The sequence below is a fragment of the Herpailurus yagouaroundi genome, unplaced genomic scaffold (genome assembly GCF_014898765.1).
Source record: "Herpailurus yagouaroundi ecotype Mexico unplaced genomic scaffold, PumYag 77, whole genome shotgun sequence".
Lineage (NCBI taxonomy): Eukaryota > Metazoa > Chordata > Mammalia > Carnivora > Felidae > Herpailurus > Herpailurus yagouaroundi.
Genome location: NW_024412388.1, coordinates 91,638,302 through 91,644,387, shown reverse-complemented (window position 1 = coordinate 91,644,387; position 6,086 = coordinate 91,638,302). Strand labels below are relative to the sequence as shown.

The 6,086-nt window shown below is 40.4% G+C and overlaps 1 pseudogene; it reads left to right on the top strand.

Annotated features, from left to right (window-relative positions):
- Nucleotides 1–1,681: 1,681 nt before the first annotated feature.
- LOC121017907 (BRISC complex subunit Abraxas 2-like) overlaps nt 1,682–6,086 on the top strand; it is a 28,678-nt pseudogene continuing 24,273 nt past the window's right edge.

The following is a 6,086-nucleotide window of genomic DNA, read 5'->3' as shown; positions in this document are numbered from 1 at the left end:
TCCTTCTCTGTACAGAAGCTTTTTAATTTGATGAGGTCTGAATAGTTCATTTTTGTTTTTGGTTCCCTTGCCTCCAGAAACATGTTGAGTAGGAAGTTGCTGTGGCCAAGATCAAAGAGGTTTTTCCTTGCTTTCTCCTTGAGGATTTTGATGGCTTCCTGTCTTACATTTAGGTCTTTCATCCATTTTGAGTTTATTTTTGTGTATGGTGTTAAGAAAGTGGTCCAGGTTCATTCTTCTGCGTGTCACTGTCCAGGTTTCCCTTCCCTTCCCTGAAACCAAGTGTCCAGGTTTCACCACTTGCTGAAGAGACTGTCTTTATTCCATTGAATATTTTTTCCTGCTTTGTCAAAGATTAGTTGGCCATACGTTTGTGGGTCCATTTCTGGGTTCTCTATTCTGTTCCATAGATCTGAGTGTCTGTTTTTGTGTCAATTATCATGATTGTAAATTCTGGTTCAGACATCTTGCTTCTATTAGTGTTGGTTAAGTCCCTGGCTGTTGTTTCTCCCTGCTCTTTCTTTTGGGGTGAATTCCTTCATTTTGTCATTTTGAAGAAATAAAAGGAATTAATAAGGTAAAAAAATTAAAATGAAAAATTAAAAAAAACCCACACATACACAAAAATCAAATAAATGATGGTAGATCCTGGGTGTGTTTTGGTCTGATATTGCAAGGAGCTTGATAGATTAGAGGAAAAAAAGGGGGGGGGAGGAAAATGTTTGAAAATTTACAAAAATGAATAAAATGAAATGATAAAAGTAAAATAGAATTTTAAAAAAATTACAAAAAAGTAAAAAAAACAGTAGAATAAAAAAGTTAAAGAAAATATTTTTAATAAAAATTGAATGCAAAAATAAGGTTTTTCTTTCTGTATTCAGGAAAAAGAAAAATGAAAAAGAAAAAAAATTGAACAGATGGACCAGAGAATAGTCTGAAATATGATTGAAATTACATCGTTTTCCCTTAGAAGTCAACTATGAAGTACCTTCTAGTCCGTAAACTAAGCAGGCAGAGAGACTTGTGTTCTTAAAGGGAGATTGGCCCAGTTAGGCGGGGCTTAGTGTAATGGCTCCATTCTCCACTAGATGGCGCTGCTTAGCTCACTGGGGTGGATTGTTGTGGCGCTCACAGGTGAGTATGGGTGTGGGCAGGAGTGTGGTAGTGATGAAAATCGCCCAGCTACCCAGTGTCTACTATCCCAACGCTACTCTCCTGGATCAGCAATTGCCCACCCGTCCTTTGTCTCTGGCTTCCGTCTACTCCCTGCTTTTACACTGTTTGCAACCAAGCCGTCAGGTTGCCAGGCAGTACCTCCCTCCTGAGTTTTATCTCAGATGCGGCTATGTTTCCCAACCCCTCACTTCTGAGGGACTGAGGCTTTGACTCGCTCAGACCTTCTGGGAGAGGGTCTCACCAAGCACTGGCTGGGTGCTGGCTGCACCCAGGAATATTCACAGGACTGTGCTCCTGCCAATGCCCAGAGACTGTTGCTGGGTACTAGCCCACCCCAGAAAAAGTTCACGGGATAGTGTAGCAGCAGCGTTTCAAGGATTATGGAAAACCACAACACACAACTGGCACCAGGCTTCACCCTTTACCACCTTGTTCCAGCATCAGCGAATGTGGTTGTTCTCTGGGGTCTGCTGGGACCACTGGGGTTTGCTGGGGTGGCTGCTAAATGTCCTCCCAGCAGGGGAACCACCTCTCCCCAAGTGACCCGAAGATCCCCGGACTCAACTCTGCTCTTGGGGATTCGCCCTTGTCAGGAGCACTGCCAGGTATCCAGCTGTGGAGTTTCAGACTCTGTGCTCCCCCTGTTTATAGAGTCTTAATGGAATTTAAACCCTCCCCCCCCTTTTTTTTTTCAGTCCCTGCGGCTGTTTCCACTTTTCCACTTTCTCTCCAGCTACTTTTCGTGGTGGGGGTGCTTTTCCTGAACTTCCCCCCCCCACCATCCTCTCTCCTCAAACAAAAACAGATTCCTGCCATCTTTGGCTTCTCTCTCCCCCCAGTTCACCTCTCTGCACCACATACCTGCTGAGTTCTGTGGTTCAGGTTGTGCAGATTGTTGTGTTAATCCTCAGATCAGTTTTCTAGGTGTGCATGATGGTTTAGTGTTGATCTGGCTGTATTTCATGGATGTGAGATGCAAAATAAGCTTTCATGCTGTTCCTCCATCTTGGTCCCTGAGTAACATTATTTGCTTTAGCCTCTGCTTTTTCGGTTTGTTGTTATTTGCAACCAAATTGATCCTAATATAACAGATATGGGTTGTTTTTTAGCAGGTGTCTGATTTAATCTAATGTAAATTTTAAAAAGAACATTTTTGCTGCCCCATGGAAAATGTGATACATGGAAGCAAAGATAGAGGCAAAATTACTAGTGGCCAATAATTCAAGAAAAGATGCTCAAACTGACTTTTAATATTTGTTGGCCATTTGCTTGTTTTTATGTCAGTTGCTTGATGTGTGTTTTAAAACAACAGAAATTAATTTTCTCACAGTTCTGGAGGCAAGGAATCTGAAATCAAGTGCTGGAAGGGCCACACTCCTCTGAAGCCTCTCAGATAGGATCCTTTCTTGCCTTTTCCAGCTTCAGATATCTCCTGGCATTTCTTGGTTTGTGGCAGCAGTAAGTCCAATCTCTACCTAATTCAATGGCCAGCTAACCTACCTGTCTTTGAGCCCAAATTTCCCTTTGCTTATAAGGACACTAGATATTGGGTTAGGCCCCAGCTCAACACATAATACTTGGTTATATCCTCTGTTTAGTATTTTTAGTGGACTATTTGTTTCTTTCTTACTATTATTTTGTAAATTCTTTAAAAATCTAATTTAAAAATATGCTGCAATTTTCCCTTTTTTTAATTTAAAATTTAGTTAACATATAGTGCAATAATGGTTTCAGGTGTAGAATTCAGTGATTCATCACTTACATACAACACCGAGTGCTCATCACAGCAAGTGCCCTCCTTCCTACCCATCACCCGTCTAGCCCATCCCCTGACCCACCTCCCTCCATCAACCCTCAGCTTGTTCTCTATCATTAAGAGTCCTGTGTGGTTTGTTTCCCTCTCTTCTCTTCCTTCCCCCTCCCCATATGTTCATCTGTTTTGTTTCTTAACTTCCACATATGAGTGAAATTATATGGTATTTACCTTTCTCTGACTACTTATTTTGCTTAGTGTAGTACATTCTAGCTCCATCCATGTCATTGCAAATGGCAATATTTCTTTTTTTTTTTTTTTAATTTTTTTTTTCAACGTTTATTTATTTTTGGGACAGAGAGAGACAGAGCATGAACGGGCAAGGGGCAGAGAGAGAGGGAGACACAGAATCAGAAACAGGCTCCAGGCTCTGAGCCATCAGCCCAGAGCCCGACGCGGGGCTCGAACTCACGGACCACGAGATCGTGACCTGGCTGAAGTCGGACGCTTAACCGACTGCGCCACCCAGGCGCCCCAACAAATGGCAATATTTCATTCTTTTTGATGGCTGAGTAATATTCCATTGTGTATATATTCTACATCTTTGTTTTCCATTTGTTAGTTGATGGACTTTTGGGCAGTTTCCATGATTTGGCTATTGTTGATAGTGGTTCTATAAAGATTGAGGTGTAGGTACCCCTTTGAATCTGTTTTTGTATCCTTTGGGTAGTTAATAGTGCAGTTGCTGGGTCATAAGATAGTTCTAGTTTTAGTTTCTTGAGGAACCTCTATACTGTTCTCCAGAGTGGCTGCCCCAGTTTGCATTCCCACCAATAGTGCAAAAGGGTCCCCTTTCTCCACATCTTTGCCAACACCTGTTGTTTCTTTTGTTGTTAATTTTAGCCATTCTGACTAAATTTGATTTGTATTTCCCTGATGGTGTGTAATGTTGAGCATCTTTTCATGTGTCTGTTAGCCATCTGGGTGTCTTTATAAACATTTTTTTAAGTTAGTTTTTACACTTCATTTAGGAAAAAATAGCTATTGGAAACCTTTACTTTTTAATAAGTAGTAGTCCTTCTTTCTTGAAATGATAGCATTTTGTTACTTATGATATATCTATCATTCCAAAGTTGTCTTCGATGTACACATTTTAATCAATTATCTTTTTTTTTTTAATTTTTTTTTTCAACGTTTATTTATTTTTGGGACAGAGAGATACAGAGCATGAATGGGGGAGGGGCAGAGAGAGAGGGAGACACAGAATCGGAAACAGGCTCCAGGCTCCGAGCCATCAGCCCAGAGCCCGACGCGGGGCTCGAACTCACGGACCGCGAGATTGTGACCTGGCTGAAGTTGGACGCTTAACCGACTGCGCCACCCAGGCGCCCCATTCAATTATCTTTTTAATATTTAAAGAATTGAATTTTTGATTATTTTGGAATTTACTTTTATTGATATCCTAGTTATGTTATATTACATCATGGTCTTTAACCCCTTTTATTAGCAAAGAGATCAACTTGTGTTTATTGTCCACATAACCAATTCCTGCTTCAGGCCAGGTTGATGCATAATATAGGCCCTTCCTTCACCTGGAATGGTCCCCCAATGTTCTTTCTTCCTGTTTATCAGGATGAACTGAGTTATTTATGATATATTCCCAAAAGCTTCTTGCTAAGCCAACTTGGAAATTTCTAGGCTTATTCCTTCTAGTCTGAAGTACAGGTTTCTCCCGGGAAATTCTGCTCTTGCAAATTTAACTTTTCCATGTGTGTATGTAGACAATCACTAAATGGGTATACTCTTGAGGGATTTAGGGGAGGAAATATCCTTGAATGGAGGGGTAGGGCATGGATTATAGAGTAGAAGAAACTCCAAGTCTCAATGCCCAGGAGAAAAATGTTAGTGAATAGAGTTCTTGAACCGATATGAATCACAAGTTGTTACTGTTTGCACATAGATTTTTCTTTATTTTTCTTCTTCTTCTTCTTCTTCTTCTTCTTCTTCTTCTTCTTCTTCTTTGTCTTCGTTGTCTTCTTCTTCTTCTTTTAAGAAATAAAGACTTTGCAGTCAGGCTTCCTTTAGTGGCCATAAATCTCTCCCAAATGCTAAGAACCTGCTCAAATTTGGCAAGCCAGCTGAGTGAAAAGGTCATCTTCTTGCCTACTGGCAGATTCTGTAGTTTTTACCACACAATTCCCTTTATGGTCATAATTGTCCCTTGCAAAAATATAGTGTTACAGCAGAACTCATAAAACTGCTGCCTCTGGAATAAACAAGAAAGGGCACATTCTTATTTCAAAACAACTTATGCACCAATAGAGTTTAGCTTCAATTTAAAATGGAAAGTAGTGATTCCACTAACAATGCAATATCTTTGATAGACGGCCCGTTTGACCTTTTAGTACATAGATGAATCTGTTTGCACTTATTTGGATACGTATGTCTTTTAGATTGTATCTAACAGATGATTCTCTCATATATTTACAGTTCCTATAGGGCAGCAATGCTCTCTTTCGTTAATCCAGGACTCAGCACACTTTTAAGTGCAAGGAGGAGCTTAATAATACATGTGTTTTCAGCATTTTCAGTCTTGAAAAGAAGCAAAAAGAAAAAGAAAGAAATAGTGCATGGGGAAGAATGGGTGCAGCCTCAGCCTGAAAGAGAATTTAAATTGACCTCCATACTTTGAAGTTGGCAAGAACACGATGTGTGGGAAAATAAACGATGAACAGTAAGAATCACATATGCAAAACTACTTCTAAATCGGGTGGGGTTTCAGTGAATTATTTCACAGATACAGTAGCCAAAGCCCTATTTTTTGATGGAGGTAATAGTAACTTTTACATTCTGGGACATGAAAAAGGAAATAAAAATTTTGAGGAGCAGGTTAACGAGGCAATAACTTTCCTTCCCAAGGTACCTGACCTGTAGGGAAAGAAGATCCCACAGATATTAGTGACAGGGAGGAGAGGCCATTAGACCACATGAAAAACATAAGACAGGGTATAACTTTTGTGTTTTAAGCCCTGTGGCCCAGTTGTGCTTTGGCTTTGGTAGATGATGGTGTGCAGATGTTGAGAGCTCTAGACCTAGACTGGCTAGATCCGAACCCATATTCTCAAGTCCCTATTCATGTGAGCAAGTCACTTAACTT